This window comes from Macrobrachium rosenbergii, chromosome 42 (assembly GCF_040412425.1).
Source record: "Macrobrachium rosenbergii isolate ZJJX-2024 chromosome 42, ASM4041242v1, whole genome shotgun sequence".
Lineage (NCBI taxonomy): Eukaryota > Metazoa > Arthropoda > Malacostraca > Decapoda > Palaemonidae > Macrobrachium > Macrobrachium rosenbergii.
The window spans coordinates 33,990,380-34,007,879 of record NC_089782.1 but is presented as its reverse complement, the minus strand read 5'-3'; the positions used below and the strand labels follow the sequence as shown (position 1 = coordinate 34,007,879).

Genomic DNA, 17,500 nt, shown 5'->3' with positions numbered 1-17,500 from the left:
TTCAGAACTTAGTTCTAGACTAGTAGTAATAGCAGTAGTGGTGATAGTAGAGGCAGCAGCAGCAACGATAGCAAAAAAGCAGTAACACTAGAATCAAAAGCAGCAACAACAGTGACAGAAAGATAATAAAAGCATCTATTCAGACAGAATCGAACTAGACGTTCCATCCTCCATTTGTATCTCATTAGGAGTGGCGAGGGAAGAAATATATATATATAAAAAAAAAAAAGCCTAAAAGCCTTAGCCTTGTTAGGGGACTACCAGGCTGTCTCTTTTTTTTTTTTTTAATGGGGGATCCATTAAGGCTTAATTGGAATTTCCTCCTTGTCTTTAAAGACCTCTTCGAGGTTTCTGGAGAGAGAGAGAGAGAGAGAGAGAGAGAGAGAGAGAGAGAGAGAGAGAGAGAGAGAGAGAGAGAGAGAGAGGATTTTCTTTGGTTCTCCAGGCGGTAGGGTTTTTTTCTTATAGGTTATCGCTAGCCTTTGGTTACTGGATATGGATATGGATATGGATATGATATACATACATATACATACATATACATATATATATATATACATATATATATATACATATATATATGACAAAAAATCGAATAAAAAAATTACATTGCAATTAGAGTGATGCAGAACAACGCTCGCACATGGATGGGAATAAGCCTGAACCACGCAACAACAAAAGCAAGAAAAACAAAAACAACAACAAAAAAAACAACAATAAGAATAAAAAGAACAAAAACAAAAACAAGGAAAAACAACAAACAAAAAACGAAAAAAAAAAAAAACCTAGAAAAACAAACACAAAAAAGAACAATAAACAAAGGAAAAACAACAATAAACAAGGAAAAACAACAAACAAAAAACGAAAAAAAAAAAAACCTAGAAAAACAAAAAAGAACAATAAACAAACAAAAAACAAAACCAAAAGCAAACAAAAATAAAAAAAAAAAAAAAAAAAACGTGAAAATTTCGAGGACAGCCTCACAACCACTTCCTGGGTCCTTGCCGATCCCTGAAGAGTCCTCGGGAGCCAGAGGCTTTTAGCCTCAGAGAAGTCCTTCATTAAGTCGATTTTTCTTTTCGTTTTCGAGGATGAATGAAATATGGAATTTAGGCCAAAGGCCAAGCGCTGGGACCTATGAGGTCAATCAGCGCTGAAAGGGAGATTGAGAGTAGAAAGGTTCGAAAGGTGTAACAGGAGGAAAACCTCTCAGGAGAGAGTGGAAAGTCAGGTGGATGAAAGGGAATATCAACGGAGGTACAGTAAAAGGAATGAAAGGGGTTGTGGCAGCTAGGGGGCGAAGGGACGATGCTGAGAACCTAAGTAATGCCTACAGTGCGCCGCTGAGGTGCACTGACGGCGCTAACCCCCCTTACGGGGTTTTTTCTTTTTAAGATGCAGAGGGTTTTGACGAGGTTAACCTGAAGACCTTATGTAACCCAGGCCCGACTCTCTCTCTCTCTCTCTCTCTCTCTCTCTCTCTCTCTCTCTCTCTCTCTCTCTCTCTAAATCAATCAATCAATCAATCAATCAATCAATCAATTAATTAATTAATAAGTAAATAAATAAGGAATTTAGCAAAACCTATAATTATCCCAAGAGTTTTCCCTGCCAAAAAATAATTCATTAAATCACCTCAAAAGTTTTCCTCGTCAAAATATAACTCATTACGATTTAAATAATGCATTAAAATAAAGCCAAGATATGAACGCAGAATGAGATAAATGTGAGGTTTCTTCACCGCAATCGAGTTTTCTGTGCAGCGTATAATCAAGGCCATCGAAAATAGATCTATCTTTAGGTGGTCTCGGTATAATGCTGTATGGGCCGCGGCCCATGAAACTCTCAGCAGGCCGTGGTGGCTTGTGTTGTTGCGTTGCCAGAAGCACGATCATGGCTAAATTTAACCTTATATGAAATGAAAACTGCTGTGGAGGCTAGAGGGCTGCAATTTGGTATGTTTGATGATTGGAGGGTGGATGATCAACATACCAATTTGCAGCCCTCTAGCCTCAGCAGTTTTTAAGATCCGAGGGCGGACAGAAAAAGTGCGGACAGAGAGACAAAGCCGGCACAATAGTTTTCTTTTACAGAAAACTAAATATAGAAGGAGTCTCTGTGACGAAATTATTAGCCCAGTCACTGTATATTTATACAAAGACACACACACACATATCATATATATATATATATATATATATATATATATATATATATATATATATGTATATATATATTATATATATATATATAATATATATATATATATATATATATATATATATATATATATATATATATATATATATATATATATATATATATATATATACTGTATATAAAGTATAATATTCCCTTATAACTTCGCTGGAAAAGAAAAATAATACTTATCCCTTTTCCAACTGGAATATTCCCTGTCCAGCTTCTTCACAAGGTTATCAAACTGGAATAGTCCCCTTTGAACTTCTTCGCAATGTTATCATCTTTCAGGAAAGATATAAGGAAAACATTCACGCCCTATGAGAGACACGAGAAGATTAGATCTTCACACCTGAATGAATCTGAGTCAGGTTTGTTCGGCGCACTTCAGATTTTGTTGTTGTCACACTTTCTCGTCTGAAGGAATGAAATCCTTCTTCTTCTTCTTCTTTTCCTCAAGTCCCCTTTGTAAGGATAACTTCTCTCTTTTAGTCGCAATTTCTTTGTTTATTCTCGTTTCTTTGTATTCTTTTCCTTTGTTCCCCCAACCCCCGACACCTCTCCTTGTCACGTTTCACTTTGACGTTTATTGAGTGTCATAAAAATTTCTTATGGTTTTATTTTTTTTTTTTTTTTTTTTTTTTAGTGGACAACTTTTCCTTGTAGCGTTAACTTTCTCTTGATTTGCCTTTTGTGGTTCTATTTCACTTTGGCCTATTTGAAGTTCGTGTTTTAGTTTTCTGTAAAAGAAAACTATTGTGCCGGCTTTGTCTGTCCGTCAGCACTTTATTCTGTCCGGACTCTTTCTGTCCGCCCTCAGATCTTACTACTGAGGCTGGAGGGCTGCAAATTGGTACGTTGATCACCCACCCTCCAATCATCAAACATACCAAATTGCAGCCCTCTAGCCTCAGTAGTTTTTATTTTATTCAAGGTTAAAATTAGCCGTAATCGTGCGTCTGGCAACGATATAGGCCAGGCCACCCTCAGCCCGTAGTTAAAGTTTCATGAGCCGCGGCTCATACAGCATTACACCGAGACCACAGGAAGATAGATCTATTTTCGGTGGCCTTGATTATACGCTGTACAGAAAACTCGACTGTGCCGAAGGAACTTCGGCGCATTTTTTACTTGTTTATATTTCCATACACACACCAATTCACCTAGCGAATCCCATTACTGATATCAGTGGCTGACCTACTCATTCATCGGCCGGGTCCTCATTCGTGAATGAGCTGCTACCTTCATTAAATTATCATAAATGAATGGTTTCCTGATAACCCTTCTCTCTCTCTCTCTCTCTCTCTCTCTCTCTCTCTCTCTCTCTCTCTCTCTCTCTCATCAATCACATCGTCATCATACGTTGAATGACTTAATACTCCTTGACCGAACTGATCACATGTTATGTATTAGATATATCTGTAATTATACAAATATATATACATATATACATATAAATATACTGTATACATATATACATATATGTATATATATAAACTGTACATATGTATATATATATGTACATTTATATATATATACATACAATATATATATAATATAAATATATAACTTCCTGTTCAGTTATATATATATATATTAATAGAATATATATATATATATATATATAATGTGAACATCCACACAAGGTATATATATACATACAATACTAACACATAATATAAATAAATAACTTCCTGTTCAGTTGCTGTCTTTCAAATACCGGCTAATATTAAACCAGAACCCTGTATACTATCATCATTGGCTGGTCGAGTCTTTATTTCCATTTTTATTAGGATAATCTCCCTACCCCAACAACTACATAATACATAACATCGCCTTAATAATAATAATAATAATAATAATAATAACAATAATAATAATAATTAAAATATAACAACCGTGACGATCATCATTGATAATAATAATCTAATAATCTGTTTAATCTTCATTAATTTATTTCCATTTTTATAATAGGGATGATAATAATAATAATAATAATAATAAGAATAATAATACTACTATAACTACTACTAATAATAATAATAATAATAATAATAATAATAATAATAATAATAATAGTAATAATAATAAAAGTCGAGACTTTAAAACGACATCGCTCTCGAAGTTCAAGGAATAATAATAATAATAATAATAATAATAATAATAATAATAATAATAATAATAATAATAATAATAATAAGCAGAGATCTTCTGCCACCCGACCCAGGAGGATACTGCTGACCTCCCAAGCAGAAAGCAGAAAGCAGGAAGAAAGTGGAAGAAAAAAAAAAGTGGGAAGAAATAAGCCTTCCCGTGTCTCCCTATTGTGAAGCAGAAGAGGCTGGAAGGACGATGGACGCTTCGACTCGAAAAATAAAATATGATATTTTTCCTTTTTTTTTTTTTTTGGAATGCCATATGACGAAAGAGGATTGAGGGCTTTCAATAACCCCTCTAGTCTTCTTTTCTGAATTGTATTTTATGTCCCCTGTATTCTACGGTTTGCTCTGGGTATACAGAAGCGGTCGCCCGTATACCTGTATACGTATGTCTCTATACACTTGAATACACACAGGTCCACGCACGAGATTTCAAAGGTCCCGTTTACAACAGAAGTGTATTTTGTGTATTTTTTTTTTTTTTTTGCCATATACCCATACGCATGCATATCTATAAAGTACACTAGCATAAACACGGGCCCACTCACGAGATTTCAAACGTCCCGTTCACACAAAAAGTGTATGTTGTGTATGTGTGTGTTTGTGTGTATGTGTGTGTTTGTGTAGTTTCTTTCTGCACAGCTTCAGGTACATTCACGCACAGAAAGAACTCTCATACACATCTACATACACAAACATACGAACGAATTCATCCCGTCGCTTATAACCATACACGCACAAACACTTGTGGACACAACAACACTTAAACACATACACATGATTTTAACCATTCAACCAACGCCTGAACCGTGACACTCTATGATTTTACATTTTATGGTAGTTATTTGATACACTTCCAATATCTCAGCTTTGACATTCAACCCTTCAAAAGATTTAAAAACTCTCTCTTTCTCTTTCTCTCTCTCTCTCTCTCTCTTATACAGAGACACATACATACAAACGCATGCCTCTCTCTCTCTCTCTCTATCTCTCTCACACACACACATATATATACACATACGCGCCTTTCTCCCTCTCTCTCTCTCTCTCACACACAAACACACACACGCACGCACACACAAACGCAGGCCTCTCTCTCTCTCTCTCTCTCACAAACGCAGGCCTCTCTCTCTCTCTCTCTCTCTGTGCCACACATATATATACACACACACGTCTCTCTCTCTCTCTCTCTCTCTCACAAACCACACACATATATATACACACATCGTCTCTCTCTCTCCTCTTCTCTCTCTCTTCTCTCTCTCTCTCTCTCTCTCTCTCTCTCTCTCACACACACACACACACACACACAAATTACAGCGTTTCTTTCGGAACCAGAGGGGAATAAAACCCCATTTTGACGGAGAGAATCCTCTTAGTATACTGACAATCTCCTTATTGCCAGCACAGCCTCCAGTCATTTTATAGTATTAACACCGTAAACACAAACTACACACACACACACACACAAGACACAAACATACACTCTTTTACACGCAAGTGTACCGAGTATCCTCTGTAACAGTGTAAGCTGTCTGATACAGAAGAAAACGCTGATGACAAGGGGGGGTTTCGTTACCGCAAACCTCCGCCAAGGCTGAGGACTCGAACTCTCACCCAGAACTGACATTCCAGTCGCTCCCAAAATTTATTTGATTTTATTTATTTATTTATTTATTACATTTATTTGTTTATTTTTATCAGTCCGTACATCCTCTCTTTCGCACTTTCGTCAAAATCCACACGTAACAAACAACGAGGCAAGGAAACAAACAAACATTACAAGTCGAAACAAACAGATAAACAAACAGTGAAAAACAAACAAAATGAGGAAATAAACAGAGTGGCAAACTAAGAAATAAACAAACAAACGAACACTGCAAGTCAAAATAAACAGATAAGCTAACAGGAAACAAACAAAATGAGCCGTAAAGAAAATAACTATAACAGAATGACACACGACCTTTGACCGACATCGCCATTTAAAACAATAAGAGGCATTTTTTGTTCCCTCTTTTGATCGGACGAATACAATGGAGCTGAGTACAGTTAATATGTACTTTTATAGCCACAAACACAGAGCAGCGAGAGAGAGAGAGAGAGAGAGAGAGAGAGAGAGAGAGACAGAGAGAGAGAGACAATCAGTTGATTATGGAAAGGTTCACAGTGATCAAAAGACGTTGGTCTCTTTCTGGTCATTTCTTTCTTTCGGTATTTTTTTATTTTTATTTTTTTTTTTTTGTCATTGGGGTATAATGTCGTTTGAGAGACAGCGTTCACAGATATACGAGAACCTTCAGATGTGTGTGTGTGTTTATGTGTGTGTTTGTGTGTGTGCATATATATATATATATATATATATATGTATATATATATATATATATATATATATATATATATATATATATATATATATATATATATATATTTATATATATAATACACATGCATACAAATGTATATATATACATATATATATTTATGTAATATACATGTATACATGTGTATATATACATATATATATTATATATACAAATATCTCACAACACACATATCCTAACTTGAACGACACCCAACAACATATATAAGTATATCCTAACACTGAATATATACATATATAATATATATATATATATATATATATATATATATATATATATATATATATTTATATATAAATATATATATATAATTAACGGTCGCTCACAGAGTCTCCTAACATGCCAACCCGAATCGCCTTCCACAACAATGGATTATTATTCACAGAGTAAATAATGAGTTTCCCACCGAGGCCGCATTATAAAGGGAGAACTCGGCTTGTTGCTACGAAGTTAAATGGTGGTGGTGGTAACTTAGAATACAACAGAATAGAGTAGGATGGAATATAGAATTTAGGCCGAAGGCCAAGCGATGAGACCTATGGAATAGAATAGAATAGAACAGAATATAGAATTTAGGCCAGGCCAAGCGTTGGGACCTATGGAATAGAATACAACAGAATATAGAATTTAGGCCAAAGACCAGCGACGTGACCTAAAAATAGAACAGAATATACAATTTAGGCCAAAGACCAAGAGCTGGGACCTGTGTCGAGGTCACGGGTCCCTGAAACGGAAGCTGACAATAAAAAGATTGAAAGGTGCAACAGGAGGAAACCCATTGCAGTTTTGCTGTGACAGTTGAGGAAAGTAAGATGGAAGAAAGAGAATATGCATGGATATACAGTCAAAGGAATGGAAAGGGGTTATAGCAGCTAGGGGGCCGAAGGGACGCTGCAAAGAACCTCAAATAATACCTACAGTAGTACGCCATCCCAACCTCCCCAACGGGAAAACGCTGGTGACGGTGAGTCTGTCAAGTCGAATACTCGTCCAGGACGCGTTCTAACGTCCCGAGCGCGCAGACTTCATTAGGGCCGCGTAAATAAATAAAGCTGTTTGCTTTGATATTTTTTGGGTGCGTGCGTGCTTGCGTTCATTTTTCCGTTTCTTTTCGCCTGGTTTTCTATTTGTACAGTATTATACGTAGCCTCAACGTTACTCTTCAGGTTATCCTATACTCTCTGTAGAGCTTATTCCTTATTCGCAAGTTACATCTTTAATAATACTGTGTGTGTGTGTGTGTTTGTGTGTGTTTATACGTGTTTCCTTTCAATTGCTGTTTTATTTGTCTAGTATTATATTTCACCTCGTAGTTACGTGTTTTTTAAAGCTATTTTTTGCATGCTTCTTTAGCAAATTATTCTGTATTCATAAGTCACACATTTAATATATACATATATACATGCATATATGTATATATATGCATATAAAATATATATATACATACATAATGAATTCTATCACATCACTGTAGTCCTGAATTCTTGTTCTTCCGTGTTTCGAGCCCACGAGACGACGAACTTATCATCAACTAAAAAATTCCCCTTCGGGCAACATAGATGAAAATATATTATTTCCGAGATAGAGCGAATTGGATATTGAAAGGACATTTGTAGCTTTATGCTTATATACATACATAAGTATATACACAGACATATAACACACACACACAATATATAAATACATATATCAATACACAATCTTCTGCACAAGGAACAGTTACACACCCAACTGAAAAGGAATGTTTAGCAAACACTCACGGACAAAGCAGTGGCCCTGCGGTATGACCGACGATTCGAATACCATCACGAACTGGAACCTGCATAAAAAATGAATGAAGTGTTATATAGTTTTATGTGACATGTGACATAAATGAATAATAAAGTTAGTGATAATCAATGAAGTGTTTTTTTTATGACATGTGGCATTACCGAAGCTTTTCAATGTAACATTTCAGTATCTCATAAGATGTATTGAGAGGTATCTAATGAGAATATATACTTATTATGATAATGTTGAACTTTTTTATGACATATGACATTACCAAAGTTTGTTAATGTCATATTTCAGTATCTGCTTATATAAATTGTTACTGAAGTGTATCTAATGGGCATGTATGACTAATTATGATAATTAGCTGTTATGCAATAAGTGTATTTTGGACATAAATATTTAGATAAGGTATGCAAAGCAGAGTTCAGGGGCCAATTGTACATAACGTGTATATATATAATATATATATATATATATATATATATATATATATATATATATATATATATATATATATTTAAATATATATATATATGCATTTAAATATATATATATATATATATATATATATATAATATATATACAATTTATATACATATACATATATATATATATCAACTGATAAAGGGTGTCAACCATCAATCACCCTAATAAATGAATTACCGCCATCATCAGTCTCCTCCCCTATTCCCTAATTTTCCATCACTCTTCAAAGCCAGTCCCTGAATCTGAGGAGGCATTTGGTAAAACGACATACCGTCTCTCTCTCTCTCTCTCTCTCTCTCTCTTCTCTCTCTCTCTCTCTCGCCGTGTCGTTGCAGAACCGTATAGCGACGCTATCCAGGCTTTGATGTCTTGAGAGCATACCGTTGCTGTCTGAGCATTCCAAGAGAGAGAGAGAGAGAGAGAGAGAGAGAGAGAGAGAGAGAGAGAGACGACGTCCCAAACAAAATGAACAATAATGTACTCTCTGTTCGGGACTCATTCGGGTTTGATTTTTGAAAGGGAATGGAGCGAGGCAAATGCTGGGTCCGTTCTTTTCATGCTGTCAGGTTTGTTTCAAATTCCTGCTTTAATAATAATAATAATAATAATAATAATAATAATAATAATAATAATAATAATAATAATAATAATAATAATGATGGAGAAACAAATCAACAGTTATGGATGGATGCATACGTTTAAAAATAAAATCTTTCTCTACAGAGAGCTTTCGGGAATCTAACAGATTCTCGAAACGGGGAATCGAGCAGATTCCCGAAACCGGGAACCGAACAGATTCCCGAAACCGGGAATCGAACAGATTCCCGAAACCGGGAATCGAACAGATTCCCGAAACTGGGAACCGAACAGATTCCCGAAACCGGGAATCGAACAGATTCCCGAAACCGGGAATCGAACAGATTCCCGAAACCGGAACCGAACAGATTCCCGAAAGCTCTCCGTAGATTTATAGTAGCAAGACTCATGCTACTACGAGTATTTTTAAAAATAATAATAATAATAATAATAATAATAATAATAATAATAATAATAATAATAATAATGCAAATCTTCTTCACAATCCCGTGAATATGTTTTTACAAAAACATTTATGTAAAAATGTATTTACAAATGATAAAATAAACAGGAGCTTTGAGAGCCTGCTCAGCTCCCTTCTTCAGCTAGAAATTACTTTACATTACTTTACATAAATGTGGATTTTGTAATAATAATAATAATAATAATAATAATAATAATAATAATAATAATAAAATGTTTACCAAAAATAAGTAAAATGTGACAAAGCCGGCACGAAATGCACTATTGAAAAGGCAAGCTACCCAGAGAAGGTAATTTTAATGATAAACTGTACAGTATTATCCAGCTTAAGCTTTTAATCCCAAAAAGAAACTTCTATTATTATTCGATGAATTTTTTATACGACGCCCGAGAGCGCTTTCTTGCCAATTCAGGAGTTCTCGAAGTGGAAAAAGTTAAAAAAAAAAATTTCAAGTGAAAATAGAGTAAGAAAAAGAAAATAAAAAGTGAAAATAGAGTTTAAAAAAAAACAATTTGAAAAGTAAAAATAGAGTAAAAAAGGAAACAATTTAAAAAGTAAAGACAGAGTAAAAAATTTAAAAAATGAAAAATAAAAATAGTAAAAAATAAAAAAAATAAAGTAAAAATAGAGTAATAAAAGTAAAAAAATTAAAATGTCAAAATAAAAAATTTAAAAATTACAAAATTAAAAATAGAGTAAAAAAGTAAAAAAAACAAAAGTAAAAATAGAGTAAAAAAAAAAAAAATTTAAAAAGTAAAAATATAGTAAAAAGAAAAAAAATTAAAAGTAAAAATAGAGTAAAAAAATTTAAAATAAAAAATTAAAAATAGAGTAAAAAAGTAAAAAATAAAAAAGTAAAAACATCAAAAAAAGTAAAAAAAAAAAAAAAAAAAATCTGTGCATAATTTCTCTCGATATTCATATCACGGTCGAAGTCCGGACAAGGATTATGGCTGACGTTGCATATTTTTTATTTCATTTTTTTTTTCGAATTTCTTTCCCCCTTGTGTCAAGGTTCTTCGACTTTCCAAAGTAATAATAATAATATTTCCAGGCTTGACAAACCTCACTTATTTCATGAGCGGTGGAATTTCACGTCCTACGGGATTGAGTCTCCAGGTTGCATATACTATAACGTCTTAAAATTAATACCTGTACGATAAGGTTCAATTATAGGATATGTTTATTATTATTATTATTATTATTATTATTATTATTATTATTATTATTATTATTATTATTATTATTATTCAGAAGATGATTCATATGGAACAAGCCCACCACAGGGCCAACAGATTTATTATTATTATTATTATTATTATTATTATTATTATTATTATTATTATTATTATTATTCAGGACATGAACACTATTCATAAGGAAAAACCAACCACAGGGGCCACTGACTTGAAATTCAAGCTTACTAAGAATATTATTATTATTATTATTATTATTATTATTCAGAAGTTGAACCTTATTCATATGTAACAAGCCCACCACAGGGGCCATTGACTTGAAATTCAAGCTTCCAAAGAATAATTATATTATTATTATTATTATTATTATTATTATTATTATTATTATTATTATTATTATACAGAAAGATATCACTTTATTAAAATATAAAAAAATGTTTTAACTTAATAAATGAACAGATAAAAAAAATGTAAGTAAATTATTAAAATATAAGAATTGTGTTGAGGTAGTCATGCACTGAACCTTCGCCTCAACTCCCGTAGTTTACAACAAATATTACACTTCACGACGGCTTACAATATAAATCACACAGTTATAACACCTAACGTTAGAGTCTGTGTAACAAGTGGGCCTATAGAGCCTACAACAATATCTCTTTTTAATTGATAAATCTCTAACTTTATCAACTTTGTCAGGTCACAGAACATTAAAAATCCTTACAGAAGAAACAAGGAAATATGCGTTCAGTGGTAATGCATAAATTATCATCGGCCGCTAGTTTTCAAAATGGCGCTCAGGCGAAAAGTAATTCCAAATTTCTGCCTATTTTATTCCCCTTTTCAAGTCGAATTGCTACGAAAGGAAAATGCTATTAGAGGCTGCTAGTTTTTAAGATAGCACTCAGGTGAAACCTAGATCCGAATTTCTGGCTATTTTTTTTTTTATTTTCAAGTTAAATAGCTATAAAAGCAAAAGTCTGAAGAAATATTGAGTCTGTAAATACAATTTTAGCACATAAAATGCTATTAGAGACTGCTAGTTTCCAATAGCACTCAGGTGAAAAGTAGATCCGAATTTCCGGCTATTCTTTTTTATATTTTCAATTTAAATAGCTATAAAAGCAAAAGTTTGAAGAAATATTGAGTCTGTAAATACAATGTTCGCACATAAAATGCTATTAGAGACTGCTAGTTTCCAAATAGCACTCGAGTGAAAAGTAGATCCGAATTTCTGGCTATGTTTTTTTTTATATTTTCAAGTTAAATAGCTAAAACAGAAAATGACTGAAGAAAAAACACTAGGCCTCCAACCACACACACAATGTTCGCACATAAAATGCTATTAGATCCCCCCACCTCCCCGCCCCTCCTAGCGTCCAAAATAACACTCTCGGCCCAGAGGTAGTTCGGAAGCCGACGCGCAAAAAATAAAGAAGAAGAAAAAATAAATCCTTTTTCTCTTTCCAATCACGTTACGGAGAGGAAAAAGACGGAGTTGGTCGAAAAGGTAGATCGCAACCTTCCCTCGCCACAACTATTAGAAATTCTCCTCAGAACTGACCAGCCGTTCTTCGCAGCCGCTGCTGCTAAATTCCCTCTACCTGGTGAAAGGGGAAAATTAGGGAGAGAGAGAGAGAGAGAGAGAGAGAGAGAGAGAGAGAGAGAGAGAGAGAGAGAGAGAGAGAGAGAACATAATCCTATAATCTGCTTCAAACCACCGGAAACAAAAATAATGAAGCCGGTACCCTTATATAACCGACAGCCGTAACAATGAACGTTTATGTATAAAACTTTTTATATATTTTCTTTACTAAGCAAAGCGGCAAAGCTTCATAATAACCTTACAGGAATAATAATAATAATAATAATAATAATAATAATAATAATAATAATAATAATAATAATAATAATAATAATGCTTTTCTTGTTTTCAACTAACGGTATTTCTCTTTGATGGGAGATGGACCCAGGAATCCTTCTTCGGGATGAAGTTGCTGGCCTTACACCCTACTCCATCGACTGAAAACCAGGTACATGACTCACTGCCTAATCGCGCAGAGGTACAAAGCGTTTAAATTACATCAATAACGATAAACACAAAGGACATAAATCACATCAACAAGGATAAACACAAAGGACTTAAATCACATCAACAAGGATAAACACAAAGGACTTAAATCACCTCAACAAGGATAAACACAAAGGACTTAAATCACATCAAGAAGGATAAACACAAAGGACTTAAATCACATCAAGAAGGATAAACACAAAGGACTTAAATCACATCAAGAAGGATAAACACAAAGGACTTAAATCACATCAAGAAGGATAAACACAAAGGACTTAAATCACCTCAACAAGGATAAACAGAAAGGACTTATATTACATCAAGGATAAACACAATGGACTTAAATCACATCAACAAGGATAAACACAAAGGACTTAAATCACATCAAGAAGGATAAACACAAAGGACTTAAATCACATCAAGAAGGATAAACACAAAGGACTTAAATCACATCAAGAAGGATAAACACAAGGGACTTAAATCACATCAAGAAGGATAAACACAAAGGACTTAAATCACATCAAGAAGGATAAACACAAAGGACTTAAATCACATCAGGATAAACACAAAGGACTTAAATCACATCAAGAAGGATAAACACAAAGGACTTAAATCACCTCAACAAGGATAAACAGAAAGGACTTATATTACATCAAGGATAAACACAATGGACTTAAATCACATCAAGATAAACACAAAGGATAAAAATCAACAAGGATAAACACAAAGGACTTAAATCACATCAAGAAGGATAAACACAAAGGACTTAAATCACATCAAGAAGGATAAACACAAAGGACTTAAATCACATCAAGAAGGATAAACACAAAGGACTTAAATCACATCAAGAAGGATAAACACAAAGGACTTAAATCACATCAAGAAGGATAAACACAAAGGACTTAAATCACATCAACACATCAAGAAGGATAAACACAAAGGACTTAAATCACATCAAGATGGATAAACACAAGGGACTTAAATCACATCAAGAAGGATAAACACAAAGGACTTAAATCACATCAAGAAGGATAAACACAAAGGACTTAAATCACATCAAGAAGGATAAACACAAAGGACTTAAATCACCTCAACAAGGATAAACAGAAAGGACTTATATTACATCAAGGATAAACACAAAGGACTTAAATCACATCAACAAGGATAAACACAAAGGACTTAAATCACATCAATAAGGAAAACACAAAGGATTTGCATTACATCAATAAGGAAAAACACAAAGGACTTAAATCACATCAATAAGAAAAACACAAAGGATTTGTATTACATCAATAAGGAGAAACACAAAGGACTTAAATCACCTCAACATGGATAAACACAAAGCATTTAAATCACCACATCAACAAGGATAAACACAAAGGACTTGAATTACATCAATAAGGATACCAGCCAAGCCTACAGACACACACACACACACACACACACAAACACACACCACCCGCCCCAAAAAACAATCCTTACACAAGTGAGGAATAAGAGCGAAAATCGACTGCCCTTCGCTTCTCAGCGAGAGACGAAGGGAAGAGAGAAAACAGTTTATATAAAAGTGAACTTCTCCCTTCCTTCGCCGAGGGGAGACAAGCGAGAATCCTTGAGTGGTTATTAAGGAGCGACTGAGGGGAAATGAGGGATTCTTCTTGGGACTCCTTTTCGCGAGGGGAAGAGAGAGAGAGAGAGAGAGAGAGAGAGGGAGCTTGCCATTTAATATGCATGGGAAGAAGGAGCGGCTAAATTCACCTTCCAGCGCAGTTAATTGGGAGTTGGTGTTGTCGTCAAAATCAGTTGGAAAAAGACGAAACTGACCGCTTGGTATTAGGACCTCCAGAGAGAGAGAGAGAGAGAGAGAGAGAGAGAGAGAGAGAGAGAGAATATCAAAATCAATTTCAGGAATAAAATGAGCATTACCTCAGAACTTCAACAGTAGTTGTGTAGGTACAGAGAGAGAGAGAGAGAGAGAGAGAGAGAATTGATATCAAAACCAATTTCATGAATCAAAAGATCAAAGCACCTCAATAAGCACAATGAATCAAAGAGAGAGAGAGAATTTTAAATTAATATCAAAACCAGTTTCAAGAATAAATTGAGCATTACCTCAAAAGTATTTATGTAGAGAGAGAGAGAGAGAGAGAGAGAGAGAGAGAGAGAGAGAGAGAGAAAGAATTAAATTAATATCAAAACCAGTTTCAAGAATAAATTGAGCATTACTTCAAAAGTATTTATGTAGGCAGAGAGAGAGAGAGAGAGAGAGAGAGAGAGAGAGAGAGAGAGAGAGAGAGAGAGAGATAAACTGAAAAAGTAAAATAAGCGCTTAATCATGGTTTCTCCACAGAGAAACTATTGAAAAGATGGGAAGAGGGAAAAGTGAGATGAAAGTCAGATTAAAGAAAGAGAATACGGAGGTACAGTAAAAGGAATGACAGAGGCTGCATCTAGGGCCGAATGGACGCTGCAAAGAACCTTTAGTAATGCCTACAGTGCACCACGCGAGGTGCATATGGGGTACTGCTATAATCAGCCTATTTCGTATCTATGAATATTACGCATTCAGGTGCGACTCAACTCTCTTACATTTTTAATTGTTTATTCATTTGTTAATTTATCTGTTTATTCTAATATCTTGGTCTCTTTCTCCATTTCCCATTAACATCTGTTAACCTCTTCCGAGTGAACACCTCAATAGTATTCTTTGGAATCTTGAATCTCAAGTCAGTGGCCCCTGTAGTGGCCTCGTTCCATATGAATAGGGTTCATCTTCTGAATTGTAATAATAATAATAATAATAATAATAATAATAATAATAATAATAATAATAATAATAATAATAATAATATTCTTTGGACTCTTGAATTTCAAGTCAGTGGCCCCTGTGGTGGGCTTGTTCCATATGAATAGGGTTCATCTTCTGAATAATAATAATAATAATAATATAATAATAATAATAATAATAATAATAATAATAATAATAATAATGAGAAATTCCTTTTATGTTCTCATCCGTCAATTAAAAATCACGCAAAAGCTACAGTTATTTGCAAAGGATGAAAGGGAATTCCAGTGAATATAGCAGCGTTATGCGAAGAACGGATTCCATCATCAGCCTCACAAATATTCATGGTGGAATTCGATGGAAACTGCTCCAAATATATTCTTCTATAATAGCGCGGAATCCTACTACTGACCACGATGGATGAACCTATCGCTTAAATTCCCTTTGGACGCAAGTTATTTCCACGGTGAAGCGAAATCCGTATTAAGGAGTGTTTGTGGTATTATATAATTATGAATGTGTGCGTGTGTTTGTATGTGTATTTATCGCATCACCGTGACATTTGATGCAAACAAACGTTAAGCTACAAGTTTCATTCAATGTCCAAATCGCTCTACCTCGGAAATAATAATTCTGTTTGGGAATAATTTTTTGGGTAGAATGATTTGGATATTAAAAGAAATTTGTAGCTTAATGTTTTGTGTGTGTATATATATATATATATATATATATATATATATATATATATATATATATATATATATATATATATATATATATATATATATATATAAAACATGTATATATATATATTTGTACATATGTATACATATATATATATATTATATACATGTACATTATATATATATATATATATATATATATATATATTATATATATTATACATATATATATATATATATATATATATATATATATATATATATATATATATATATATACATACACACCCTTCGAATATCAAATGGTTTATACATTGATCCACCTCTATAGCTTACAGTTACACACCATGAAACAAACACACCTGGGCTGCAGCTTCAGTTCAAAGCAGCTCCTCAGGTTCCTCTTTCTGTACAACAATATCCCACCATTGGAGAGCCAGACACAGGATTGGGTGAGGGGGTGGGGGGGGGAACATCATCAGTTCCATTGGGATGGGAAAGAACAAAAGGCCCCTCCATTTCCACTACACTACAGACTGGTCAGAAGGGATAATACAGAGCCCCCCTTGCTGGCATAAGCCCAGCTTAATCTCACAGCAACAAAAGGCCTAATTAATCGAAGAGCATGTGAGCTATCGTGAGAGATACGTGCGTGTCCCATACCTGCAGTTGGGGGTTCCTTCTCTCTTGCTGGCTATTGGTGTTGC

At 34.0% G+C, this 17,500-nt stretch overlaps 1 long non-coding RNA gene across 1 annotated transcript in view; it reads right to left on the bottom strand.

The window, feature by feature from the left end:
• Positions 1-17,500, bottom strand: part of LOC136827657 (uncharacterized) — a 245,191-nt gene that overhangs the window by 209,509 nt on the left and 18,182 nt on the right. Inside the window, exon 2 of the long non-coding RNA XR_010849832.1 lies at positions 8,500-8,558. This is a non-coding gene — a long non-coding RNA (uncharacterized lncRNA). The remainder of the gene's footprint in view (positions 1-8,499; positions 8,559-17,500) is intronic.